The following is a 14,933-nucleotide window of genomic DNA, read 5'->3' on the forward strand; positions in this document are numbered from 1 at the left end:
CGAACGAAGCCCGATGTAATAAATCTACCACCAAGTGGCTGCTTGGTCTCCTTGAGTGCTAGTGCAATACCAGGGTTTCAGCATGTCTGTTGCTGCCATGTTAGACAGGTTACTCAGCAGCAGTTGCTCCTGAGGATCTCAGGGACATAACAAAGGTTTTGACAACAAAATGTATGAGTTTCTCAATGTGTAATGTTAATAATCTTACATCTAGGCAGTGATGATTTATAACCTAATGAGTCAATATGCTGCAGAAGAGTATTCAGGGCTTCCAGAACACTGTTTTTCCCCTTAGAAAAGAGGTTAATTAGTAAAAACACATACGATATGTGTGCTGTAATGCTCACATCGGGCAGATGTGGTGCAGATTAACTCTCCATCTTTCTTCACCTTGGTTCCTGAAGATTGTCTATATCGACTACCTCAATGGTTCCTTTCCCATGTATTGCCTTTGGCTGTTTGGGTGCCAATAAAGGAACTTGGAGAAAGGAGGATGAGCTTGGCATATTGATTCTCATACTTCTCTACCTGTGGGACTCCACAAAGGGCTTTCTCCTTTCAGGTTGCAGGAACCAGCCATGTTGATCCTTCAGTGTAGAATGGTAACAGTCCCAGAATTTCTAATATTAATAATTTCTAATATTAAGTTCTGTTACTAACTCTACTTAAGGGCCACTCTAGCTCCTGGGCTACTACCACAGGACTGACTGAGCCTCAATTGCAATGTATGACATTTTGACTCCTTAATATAAGACTTACTATAATTCCCTTGTGGTTTACCTCATCCAAATCTATGTAATTGATCCACTTATTAAGCCATCTTCAAAATATCCTATTTTTCATGTTCAATCATTTTCCTGTAGGGACCTTGACTGGTATTTTAAAAATTGGGGTGGGGGAATTTAATGAAAATGAAAACCAAGAGATTATTTCTAAGTAACTAAGAAAATGAATAAAAATTTCTAATGAAAATGTTTTGTTGATAATGAAGTGAGAATCTGGGCAAGTGATAAATCCCAATGGATATAATTAACTGATAATATGTAATCTTCTGCAAGAAAGGTTTTAAGATGGAAACTCCAGGAATACTAAATCAAAGTTAGATATAATCTGCTTTTACTGATGTTGTTGTACTACTAATTGTGTATATTAATACCAGAAGAGTGATCCAATTAATGCTTCAAGAATAAATCTACACCTTCCTCTACTACACCCCAAGCAGGCAAATATTTTCACTACTACCCTCTTTGTAATCCCCATCTATCACATCATGTATCACTCATCTATTGCCACAATAATAATACACAACCAATAAAATAAAACATCTCTGGCTTAAACAATAACTGCTTATTGCTCATGTGTATGGAGGCAGCTGTGACTAGAGCAAGTGGTTCTGCTGATCTTGGTTGGATTTGCACACATGCTGTCTGGCTGGATGCTGGGTAACTCAGCTATGCTCTACATGGTCTCTCCTCCAGCAGGCTAGCTCCGGCATGTTCTCATGGCAATGGAAGCACAAGATGGCTCATGAGGCCTTCACTTGGAAACCTGCTGTGTCCTCAACCATATGCTGCTCAGCAAAAACTTTACAGGGCTAACCCAGATTCAAGAGATGGGAAATTTCTCTACCCCTTAGGGAGAAGAAAAGCAAAGTTACATGGCAACGGAAGGGACAACATAGAGGCAAAAATATTAGGGTTCTTCATGCACTCAGTCCACCGTGCATGCCTTCTTTCAACCTCATCCTCTATCTCTTTATCTTTTCCCACCACCCAAAACTCACATCTTCAAAATAAGCATTTCTGTTTTACATGATTGTAACTGTAGTTCCTTCTCATTTGCAAGGAACAGAGACTGACACAAGGAACATTAAGAAGTTAGAATTTACATTAAAGAGACAGAAAATTGAGCATGAGCCTCAGAAAGAACAGGGCTATATACTAGGTACCAATATCAGGACTTTAAGTTTTGTGCTCAGGTTGTTAAATGCCCAATCCACTGTCCAACTCTTTGCTTCCTATTTAGATCCATGATTACTCTGTTCCTCTCTCCATGCCAAGATATACCATAGAATGTACTTTCCCTAAGTCTAAACTTCCCTCTCCCTTACCCCAGCCCTACTAAGTAAACTTGACTAAGCAGAGAATAACTTTTGGAGCTTTCCAGAGCAGGATGGTAAGTGGCATTGTAAGTTAAACAGCAGTCAGATGTGGCAAGACTTCTGATAACATCTCTGGTTGTAATACAGATGCTTTTCTCATTATTACTATTATTATCATGAAGACTGCTTTTCCCTTTTTATGACTCAAAAATTGCCGCATGAAATGAGCCATACAAAGAGAAAATATAAATATCTGATGTGACTTTACACTGTGAGGAAATGTCCTCCCTCTACTAAATTGTTACTTACTATAACAATAGCAGCCATAATGATAATAGCATTTACATTCCCTCGTTGATTTACAATTTTTATAACACCGCCATATACTTGTTTTATTTTTTATCACTGTTCCTAGCTGCAGCTCTCCTGTTGCCTGGACACATGAACGTGGGCAAACTTCTGTCCTGCTCTTGGCCCAGTTTCCAGCAGTGGCCATGTTCCCGACAGAGCCCCTGCAGGGTGGAAGTTTCCATGAGACTCAGATCCATGTCAGCATTTCAAAGGGGGAAAGTCCAGGAGTGGACTAGAGAGTCTGAATCAGAGACAGAGAATTACATTTTTTTTCTATTCATTATTATTCTCAAACATTATTATCAGAGTGCATCTGCTAAAACATATATTTTATTTTGTATTATTTAAATGTATTAATAGATATGTTTGTATTATTTGAATATTTTTGTGAAAAATTAATGTTTGAAACTGGGCAAAGTGGCTCACATCTGTCATTCTTGCACTTTGGGAAGCCAAGGTGGGTAGACTGCTGGAGCCCAGGAATTTGATATCAACCTGGGCAACATGGCGAAAAGCCATCTCTACAAAAAATAAAAAAAATTAGCCAAGTGTGTTGACGTGCACCTGTATTCCCCACTACTCAGCAAGGTGAGGTGGGAGGATGGCTTGAGTCTGAGAGGTGGAGGCTACAGTGAGCCATGATTGTACCACTGCACTCCGCCTACGTGACAGAGCAAGACCCTGCCTCGAGTAATAATTAATAATAAAATTTCTGCACATCCTTCTCTTGGAGCCTGAGAGTAGAAGCCAGGAAATTTGAAGTTTAGTGAGTATCCTAAGTGATTCTGATGATTCTTTTCTATCCTATTTGATTCCTCAGCAGTATCTGTGCTAGTGAAGGTTGTCTTTTTCTCTAGGCCACTGCATACTTGAAACTATAACTGGCCACAAAGGCTGGGTCTTAGTAAGTACATCAAAACATCTGAGACAAAAAAAGGGCCTACGCTCCCTTATTTTTCAAAACACACTAAATATTTACAAATAAAACAACAGAACCTAGTAAAATATAAATAATTATATCTGTATTTAACTTTGCATACATTTGCTTACAACTTTTTTTTCAGCTTCATATTTATATTCAGAGATGTTGGTGGGGGAAATCCACAAATTGACAGATTTAATGAGAATGCTTACTTCACGAAGTTCTTCTGAAGTGAAAGGAACTTTATATCCACTGGGCATCTGGTCTATGGGAGGTAATTTCAAAAACATTGTCTCACATACAAGCTGCCTGAGTACAGTGGTCAGGAGGCTGGGCTCTGAAGTCATTAGCCTGAATTCATACCCTGTCTTTCCACTATCTGTGTGACTTGGGAAAGTTATTTAATTTCTCTGCGTTAATATCATCTCTATAAATAAGGATAGTAAAGTGACTAACCTGATTAGTTTGAAGGGCTATATAAAAAGAATTCAGACAAAACCTAAAGCATTATGACAACATAGTAAACACAAAATAAATACGAGCTATTTTAATTATTTTACAATTACAAACTCTATTCATTATTAATCAGAAGTCTATTTTGATGTATTTTTTAAAATCAAGCTGACCTGTCATCTGGCTTAATTTAAGATGACTCAGTTAAAAAATGCAGTACAGATGTACCTAAATTAAGATGATTCAACTGATGTTCTGTCAACTTTACAATGGTGCGTACATAATTCAGATTCAGTAGAAACCTTAGAGTATACATTCAACCCTTTTCACTTTCGATACAGTATTCAATAAATTATATAAGATATTCAATATTTTATTATAAAGCAGGCTCCGTGTAACATGTTTTTGCCCAATGACAGGCTGATTTAAGTGTTCTGAGCATATTTAAGATAAGCTAGGCTAAGCTATGAAGTTCAGTAGGTTAGGTGTATTAAGCACATTTTTTAACTTATAAAATTTATGATAGGTTTATCAGGACTTAACCCCATCGTAAGTCAAAGAGCATCTGTCTTAATATATGGTAAATTTATTTAAGACTCTATTGTAAAATCATAGGCTTTATTACTATTGTCATTCTTTATCATTGATCCTTTGCCTGCATGAGAGGTGAGGCAGCAAGCTGCCATTGCCAGATCCCACCTCATACTGACAGGCGACAGCGTGCTGGCAGCCCTTGCAGCCCTCTCTCGCTCTCGGCGCCTCCTCAGCCTAGGGGGCCACTCTGGCCATGCTTGAGGAGCCCTTCAGCCCACCGCTGCACTGTGGGAGCCCCTCTCTGGGCTGGCCGAGGCCAGAGGCAGCTCCCTCTGCTTGCGGGGAGGTGTGGAGGCAGAGGCACGGGGGGGAAGCAGGACTGGGCCAGCGTGAGTTCTGAGTGGGCTGGGCTCAGTGGGCCCCACATTCGGAGCAGCTGGCTGGCACCACCAGCCCCAGGCAGTGAAGGGCTTAGCACCTGGGCCAGCAGCTGCAGAGGGTGTGCCGGGTCCCCCAGCAGTGCCAGCCTGCCAGTGCCGCGCTTGAATTCTCACAGGGCCTCAGCTGCCTCCCTGCAGGGCAGGGCTCGGGATCTGCAGCCCGCCATGCCCAAGCCTCCCCGCCACTGTGGGCTCCTGCGCAGCCCAAGCCTCCCCCACGAGCGCCGCCCCCTGCTCTGAGGCGCCCAGTCCCATCAACCGCCCAAGTGTGCGGGCGCACGGCGCAGGACTGGCGGGCAGCTCCACCTGTGGCCCCAGTGCGGGATCCACTAGGTGAAGCCAGGCTGGGCTCCTGAGTCTAGTGGGGACTTGGAGAACCTTTATGTCTAGCTAAGGGATTGTAAATACACCAATCAGCACTCCGTGTCTAGCTCAAGGTTTGTAAACACACCAATCAGCACCCTGTGTCTAGTTCAAGGTTTGTAAATGCACCAATCAGTGCTCTGTGTCTAGCTAATCTAGTGGCGATTTGGAGAATCTTTGTCTAGCTAAGGGATTGTAAATACACCAATCAGCACTCTGTGTCTGGCTCAAGGTTTGTAAATGCACCAATCAGCACTCTGTATCTAGCTAATCTGGTGGGGACTTGGAGAAACTTTATGTCTAGCTAAGGGATTGTAAATATACCAATCAGCCCTCTGTGTCTAGCTCAAGGTTTGTAAATGCACCAATCAGTGCTCTGTGTGGACTTGGAGAACTTTTGTGTCTAGCTCAGGGATTGTAAATGCACCAACCGGCACCCTGTCAAAACAGACCAATCAGCTCTCTGTAAAACAGACCAATCAGCAGGATGTGGGTGGGGCCAGATAAGGGAATAAAGGCAGGCTGCGGGAGCCAGCAGTGGCAACCCGCTCGGGTCCCCTTCCATAGTGTGGAAGCTTTGTTCTTTCACTCTTTGCAATAAATCTTGCTGCTGCTCACTCTTTGGGTCTGCACTGCCTTTATGAGCTGTAACAGTCACGACAAAGGTCTGCAGCTTCACTCCTGAGGCCAGCGAGACCACGAACCCACTGGGAAGAATGAACAACTCCGGACGGGAGGAATGAACAACTCCAGACGTGCCACCTTAAGAGCTCTAACACTCACCGCTAAGGTCTGCGGCTTCACTCGTGAAGCCAGCAAGACCACAAACCCACCAGAAGGAAGAAACTCAGAACACATCCGAACATCAGAAGGAACAAACTCCGGACACGCCACCTTTAAGAACTGTAACACTCATTGCGAGGGTCTGCGGCTTCATTCTTGAAGTCAGTGAGACCAAGAACCCACCAATTCTGGACACAATACTACTGATTCCTCAGAGAACAAGCCCTAAATCCTGAAAACTGTGCAATTTAGAATTCTATAACTGAATTATAGTACTCTTGATTAAAAAGAGAAAATATCTAACAATTTTTCTCTTGCTTTCTCCTGAAAATATTTTTTAATATTAACTTCTTCATGCTTTGATTTCCATCATTTCACCATAGAAGACCTCCAGGGTGAGAGCTATTTTGCATTTTTAGAGGCCTCCTTAAATTTCTCTCTGTGGCATCTGAGGAACTCTGACTGCGGTGATCACATAGGGCAAGCACTAAGGGAAAGCAAGGGCAGTCCTGCCTTTTTCTCTTATTTGTTGCAGTCTTTAAGGATGAGAGGGGGAAAAGGGCTCTCTGATTAATTTCATGCCTTAAAGTTTCTACAATCCCATGACATATTGGCGTTCTTTCCTTTTACGATTGCAGCTTTGCTCTTGTACTTCCTTTGCACACTCCTGCAATGGAAAGCTAACCTTTATGCTTTTACAGCCTGATGCGGCTCGGAGTCAAAATGAAGTTGGCAATCAAAGGCTAGGATGGCATTTGAAAGGAAGACCTTACCAATGGGGCTCACAGTAGGAGCTCTCTGAAGCCCTTAAGTGTACCTTTTGAAACCAGTCTTTTCTGCATATCATTTGTGACTAAAATGCTAATACTGTTAGTGCTCAAATTTTATTCCAATTCTCTTTAGGCTTTATGTACACTGCCATTCTCCGTGTTCACAGACCTGACGTTCAGATCACTGGATAAAGTACTGGGCCTTTTTTCTGATTTTACAACCGCTCAATTTCCTTTATGGTTATTTTACTCATTGATATGTATTACACAGCCACAAGGTGATTACCCATAATGCATCTTCCTGCTTAAACATATTGACAATAAGACTAGAGATTATAATATACTCTACTTCTCTTTGGGGATGACAATGCCAACCCTTAACCTCTGGGACTTTTAGATATATGGCAGAGATTTGGTTTGTTTGATTTTGCAGTGCACTCATCTCCACTCTATCTTCCTCTCACCATTAAGTGCACATATTAGAATAAAGCCACAATATTCAACACTACTTTTATTGGCTTCATACACAGTAATACCAAATCAATTGTAAATCTTTTTGAGGGGGAGGAAAGATGGGCAGAAATAGGATGTAACACATAAACAGAAGTGTGGTTATAGGAGGGCATGATTTTCTCTTTCTTTATAAGAAAAGGGACTGTTGAGACAGAAAAAAAAGGAGAGTTGGCCAGGCTTGGTGGCTGATGCCTGTAATCCCAGCACTTGGGGAGGCCAAGGCAGGAGGACTGCTTCAGCTCAGAATTTTGAAACCAGCCTGGGCAACATAGAGAGACCCTATCTATGTAAAAAATTTTAAAAAAAATAGCCAGGTGTAATAGCATGTGCTGTTACATTCCTAGCTACTTGGGAGGCTGAGGTGGGAGGATCACTTGAGCCTGGGAGACCAAGGCTGCAGTGAGCTGTGATTGTGTCACTCTACTCCAGCCTGGGCTGGAGCAAGACTGTGTCTTAAAAAAAAAAAAAAAAAAAAAGAGAGTTACTGCTAATTTAATATCATATTAGCTTTATGCTACTGGAAGGGCCATCATTATCATTATCATTGCCTATGCTCCACAGTAAAAAATATATATATGATTAACCAAAAGATTTAAGCTTTAAGGAGACATATTTTTCTCTCGTTTCTGCCTCTCTGAAGGAATTGTGGAGAGCCCAGACCTGCATGCTTTCTTAAGCCAGGAGCTGAGGGCAGAGGGTAAAGCAAAGTGGGAGAAAGTTATCTAGCAAATCCAACATGAGGAGATAAAACACTGACCAAAAAAAGGTATCACTTTAGAAAATAACTCTGGTAGAAACAAATACAGAAACATTTTGTACCCTGAGTACTTGGTGTATGTGTGACTGATAGCAATACTCTTAGTCTAACACATTTCATCTCCATGCCTACAGTATACAATGGACCTAATAAAGGGGCAGTATTTCGAAGCTCATGAGCATAGTGTAGTGGGACAGGCAGTGGTCTATAGGTTAGAAGACAGGTTTTTTATTTTTTTCTAGGCTTCCACTTACAATTTTGTGAGTTTCAGTAGCTTGTGTTATGAAATTGTTATAATTACCTCCTTCCTGTGTTCTGCAAAGGAAAGATCTATTCAAAATGCTTCTGAAACTCTTAACAGTCCTCCACAAATGGAAATATCATTTGTAAATTAATCCTCACCTTTAACAGAGTGGCTTTTGCCACATACTGCTCTCTGCTTAATTGTCATCAATCATTAATTTTAAATTAATCCAGCTCAATATTTTTCAAACTGTAACCATGCAACTTTAGTTCTAACTCTCACAGCTATGGAAATAAAGCACCAGAAAGTAAATTTTGCCTTCACCATTTTGCCGAAGACTTCCCTGAAAGAGGTCCCCTATTCAGACCTGCACAATACCAGGACTTTAGGGAGAAGTGACCTCTCATTTAATTCCCTAGAACAGTCCCTTTATCTAATCTGGTCTTGGGCAAAATAATTATTGTACCTTATTCTGAAATTCAGAAAAGCAGAGTCAGTCAGATCCTTGCCTCTAACCAATCCAGGTTTGTTTCTCAGTTTTTGCTGGATATGATCCAAGTTGCCTTAGAGAACTTAAGACTAGATTAAAGAAAATGTGCTTGGCATGCTAAGTGTGTTCTGGAAACTCTGACATTTAAATAGAATCATGTTCGAACTTTCACACCTGGGAGTCCAATCTGGCTGAACTTCAGGGGAGCTGCAGCGGGAAGGAGTGGAATAAAGGTATTTAGTAATTATTTAATTTTGCCAATGCTGAGTGTGGGTACTTAGAGATGGCAATTTAAACACAAATTAAAAACAAATATTTTCATTGTTACCTGAGAGTCACTGCCTTCTCTTCCTCACATATATTCCCAAAGGCTGTCTCTACAGTTATTTAAACGGATTATGAGACTTGAGAAATACAAAGTAACATAATGAAGTAAGGTCTACCATTTTATCCTAATAATTAAAAGTTGACTTTTTTAAAGGTTACAATGATATTTGCTGTGAAAACACCCAGCATAACATTATGAAAACAGAGATTCAGAGGACCACTTGGTACTTTGTGGGATCACTTAAAATTAAGGTTTTATTCTAGTCTCTGTACTGTTTTTAGGATGCAGATTTGAAGCTATCACCGTAGTCATTTATTTTAAATGTACGTACTTTAAATTTTAAAAAGAAAGTTAGTTCATTTTCAATGATGAATTATTCAGTTGCTTATGCTTCATAGTACTAAATCTTTTGGGTTTTGACAAGGTTTTAAGACCATATTAATAATCAACCACTAACAGTTCCATTGCATTTGTACTCTGAATATAAATATTGTACACATTTCTATTTCTTTAAGATTTTAAGGTGTGTCTTTCTGGCCAAATAAAAAACAATAATTTTCTTACGAAGTCAAAGCGAATGGAATGCCTCTGACATTCATACAGCTCTGCAACTCAAATAAATTTTGTCCATGTACAAAAGCATCATTTAGAATCTTTGTACACTGCATCCTCATCAGCTAACTCAAATCTTCTTTGTACAAGAAGTAGCACTGAAATAAACAATTTTCAAAATAAACATTAAAAGACATAGTAAATCTGCTACATGACTACAAGAAGAGTACAACAGTAAGATATAGTTTTGAAATAAACATGAAATATTATCAGTCAGAATAGGCTAGGCATGCCGCATTAATAAACAACCCAAAATTTCAGTGGCTTAAGCATAACAAAGGATTCTTATTTTCTTGTACTTCATGGCTCTTGTGAGTCATTGATAACTGCTCAGGTCAGTCCCTCAGCATACCAGCTAATGAAGCGTCATCATTTTTTAGATCTCTGCAGAATTACTCCTAGAGTTTTATATAATGGAGAGAGTGCTCTTGGAACCTTGGATCAAAATTAAATGTGCAGCCCAGAAATCATGCACAGCATCTCCAGTCTCAACTCATCAGTCAGAAATGGATTTGTGGCTTTATCAATCACAAGAAGTCAGAAACTGAGCCAATCCTGTACTCAAAAACTGTGAGAGAAAAAACTATGCATTTAAATAACCGTAAAGACCAGCATAGTCTACCCATCTGATCAACACATATTTGTTTCACTCTTCAATTCACCAGCAAAATACATTTACAGACTTCCTGAGTGAGACAACATAATTGTTCATCCAGTTATGTCATGGAGGGCAAAGGCTTAGATCTGTGAGTGATTCATGGTGCTGTCTATATCAGGGAGTATACTCATTATTAAACTATGATCTCTCAGCTTGATTCCCATCATTCTATATTCCAATTTATTTTAATTTTTGGCATATAAAAATGTATTACTACTGTGGTTTTACCATAAAAAATTATGATCTTGGTCTTTCCTTCTTGCTTTTGTATAGGACCAAGAGACATTGGCTACTCTGACAACATTAAAGCAGACTACAGGAATGTCAACAACAGTATGACCTTTTTGACCAATTCAGCAACCAGAAATTCATCTTTTCCTCAATAAAGTTCAAGCCACCATCGTTGGGTACAAAGACTATGATTTTCTTGCCATTCTCAATCAGCTGAACTATAGCACACTTCCTGATATTAGAATTTAGCCATTCGGCTTCAACTCCTACTTTTCCAACACAGTTCTCTTTGTATGGGAAGCATTTCCAAAAGCATTGGCCTTCAGGCTGTGCCTAAATGGGATTTCTTGTACTGTTTGTCATTCCACTTCTGTTCCTGTCAGTGAACAGGGAGATTCTTGGTACAAAGTACAAAGTACAAAGTCCACAACATTTGTTCATCCTGCCATTGCCAAAGGCCTGAGCAAAAGAGAAAACCAGCACCCATACTTCCCTTTATGACACCAACATTCTGCAAACTATGTTTTACCAGCTGAGTCCCTGCTAGATTTTGCTATTAGGCGGTTCTATAAGGAGACTGGAAGAAGAAAAATAAAATGCACAATGCTTGCTCTTTGATCCAAACTCACTCCAGTAATAACTCTTCAGACCACTAGGGGCAGCTATTTGAGTAAGAGCAACTTACAACCTGTAGTTTTTCAACACTCCCAAAAGAGCCTCATTTTGCCCCTTCACAAACAGGAGCATCAGTTTCCTAGATACCCCACAATGGTTTGCACTCCATCTCCAGAGAGCTCTTCCTCCGAATGTACCAGTCTGAAATCCACCAGTCTGAAATGTATCAGTCTGAAATTTACCAGGCTGAATCCCAGCTCTGAGATAATTCTAACTTTTCCTACAGTTTCCAAACTCTAGGAGTGGTATTAACTTTCTTTAGAAACATCACATACTCTCTATGTGATGTTTCTGTGTCTCATTGCCTTTTCATTTCCCTAATACCTACTAAATGATGTTTTATATTAAATTCTCAGTTAAAATAACTGGGGTGTTTTGTGATTTTTTTTTTTTCTCCTGACTAGACCCCAACTGAATTAGTCTATACTTCCAGTTTGGAATTAGCTCCTCTTGATGCAGAGGAGCTAATTGTACACTTGAAGACAAGGTATTTGTCCTCAACCCACCCTGTAAAAAAGTGTGGGTTTGAAACAGGCTATCTTCAATACATGTTTCTATTTAGAAAGTAGAAAGAATATGAAATATTAAGCAATTAACTTTCTGGGTCTGGACAGAAATTTCTAAGGGAAAAGGAATATTCATTATTATACTCTAATTTTTCTCCTTGGGAGGAGACCTTCAGTCCACTGTTTGTAACCTCTGGAAGTCCTATATTTTCCATCATCTTTTTAGGTCATCTCTGAAAAGAGTATTGGAGAGCATTGGAGAGCACTGGGGAGCATTCCCTCTGGATGAGTCCTCTGATAAGCAGATGCTAGGAGAGTATTAAACATGAAAAAAATTTCTTAGTAATGCATGTGAGGAAAAAAAACGGGAAAGGCACTCAGGGAGGCTGGGGAACCTTCAGATCATGACGCAGGTCTGACTCCAAGAGAAGGAGAGAGTAAAGGAAGCAAGGAAAGAGGGAAGGAAGGAAGGAAGTGCTGAAGTTTCTTAAAATTCAAAGCAATGCTAAGAAAATTTTGGCACAAACATCTGTGAGTTTTGGGGGTTAAGTCACCCAGAAAAGGGGTCTCTTGTCCCAGGAATGAGCCTGGCTTAGGATCCCTGGCATATTCAGTCACTATTGGGAGCAGCCTGTGGGATGGTGGCATCAGCACATACACGGCCACGATTCAGAGGGCGGCGACTGAGCCCTTGGTCATAGGCTTCTGCAGGTGGCGATCTGAGTTGCACTTCCTCATGGCCGCCACATCTGTTTTGGGACTGAAAAGCTTCCTGAGATTGTCCTCTTCCAATATAAACGTAAGGGTTCAAGACTGCATAATGTCCAAAGCAGTATGACTTAAATTAACTTCCTCTTTCTTTGCCAGCATAGCTTTCTCAAAAACTTAGTCTTATCTATGTTATTCTAATCAACAGCACATTCCAATAGCTATACACATAGATCTTTCCAAGACTTTAAACTCTCCTTCTCTGGACATAATTGCTGGTACCTGGAGCTTATCAGATATCCATGAGAGGCCATACTCTGGTGTATTTCCTTTAAGTTATTTTGTCCAACTAAAAGGATTAACAGGGCTGCACTTAAGCCATTAAAAAGATGAACAACGGATGTGAAAGTCATACTTTTAATTTGATTCTTGCTTCTAGGCAGAGGTTTAATCTGATTTTGGTGCTCACATAATTTGTCTTTTTCTATTTTGGATAAAACAACAACAACAACAACAACAACAACGAAAAACAGTTACTTCTTCCAAACCTACAAGTATCTGAATATCTGTACCCTCTATTTTCTTTAGTCCTGATTTCAAACCAGTCAATTCTGTTATCTTGCTTTTAGTACTTTCTCAAATGGAGTGGCAAACACAACTAATGGCATTCTGCTTCCCAAATTCTACCAGTAAAGCAACATGTTTATTATGCATATTATATGACTTCCAAGTTTATTCAAGCAACAGTTTCACCATATAATTTGTTGCCCTGTAACAATGATTTTTTTTTTTTTCCTGAATGACCATGCATTAGAGATTAAATACTAGTTCTGGAAGGATACGTGTCACCAAAATTACTTACATAATCCCAATAAACCACACGGGCACAGAAAGGTCGTTCCCCACATGTATCTGGAGAAGGAAAGAGGGGAATAATTTAGCAAGCAGTAGTACTTCCATAAAGGTTGTGTTAAAAAAAAAAAAAAAAAAAAGTAAAGTATCAGTACCAGGTACACTAAATCTTGCTCATTTCATTCAAATTTACTTTGCTATTAATATACATGTACCTAATTGGTTGAGCATAATTAAACTAGATTTCCAAGAATTAATAGGATTGCTACTAATAAGCTAGAGACTGCCAGTGACAGCATGAGATATGATTTTCAGGGCATCTGCAGTCTGAGAATTGCCGATGCCACGGCATTTCCTTTAGTACCTCCCTGTTCTACTTGGAATCATGAAAACCTTCAGATGTGTAAGGAAAAATCATCTTTTTGGAGCCCTTTAAATATAAGTTATGCCAATCATCTGTTCACCAAACCATTCACCGTTGATATTTCTCTACATGTTAGTGAAATATTTTTCTCCCCTTCTCCACAATCCCCCTCAAACCACAGAGAGGGAAATTTCTACCAATAATTCCATCCTATGTGGGATATCTTGAGATGGAAGCTTCTGTCCCTCTTTTTGCCCTTTTTCTTTATACCTGCAGATACGTGGTCAAGGGACTAACCTGATGAGTGGAGTTAAGGAAAGCCTGATGTGTGAGCTATAAGGTAAGTAAGCAAATACCACAGTTTAATTGACAGCATCCAGATTTCAATCTGTATCCTGACATAATTATTAGTAGCACACCTTTTCAGTTTAAAAAGTGTCTCAGTTTTCATAGAAAATTGTGTAGTACCTCTGGTTAAATGACCCTAATGATACATGGCCTATTCCTTGCTTCCTGTTGGACCTGCCTATGTTCTTGAGGGGCAGATTTGGAGCTCCCACTCCCCATAATTCCTTCTGAGTGAGCTCTCCTGACTTTACAAAGGCCTGTGTGGTGGTTAACTTTTATGTCAACTTCGCTAAACTGTGGTGCCCAGTTGTTTGGTCAAACACTAGACTAGATGTTACTGTGAAGGTATTTCGTAGATGTGGTGAACACCTACAATCTGAGAGATTCATTCTGAGGTGAAACAATGTTTTGTTTTTGTTGTTGTTTTTGGTTGAGATGGAGTCTCACTCTGTCACGCAGGCTGGAGTGCAATGGCACGATCTCAGCTCACGGCTCACAGCAAACTCCGCCTCCTGGGTTCAAGTGATTCTCCTGCCTCAGCTTCCCGAGTAGCTGGGATTACAGGCACGTGCCACCACGCCTAACTAATTTTGAATTTTTAGTAGAGATGGGGTTTCACCATGTTGGCCAGGCTGGTCTCAAACTCCGAACCTCAGGTGATCCACCTGCCTCGGCCTCCCAAAGTGCTGGATTACAGGCATGAACCACCATGCCCGGACTGAAACAATATTTTGATGGCAGAGTCAACCAGGTTTCGCATGGGCTCAGGTGACAATACCTTCAGGAAGCATAATCTTATACATTTATCTTTGATTTTATCCAGTTTAGAGTTTATCAATCTATTAAATTTTACTTGGATATATTTTCCTATTTCAATATTCCTTATTGATCATTTTTATATTCACCTATCTTGTCTCTGCTTTATTTTGC

This window comes from Pongo abelii, chromosome 4, assembly GCF_028885655.2.
Source record: "Pongo abelii isolate AG06213 chromosome 4, NHGRI_mPonAbe1-v2.0_pri, whole genome shotgun sequence".
Taxonomy (NCBI): domain Eukaryota; kingdom Metazoa; phylum Chordata; class Mammalia; order Primates; family Hominidae; genus Pongo; species Pongo abelii.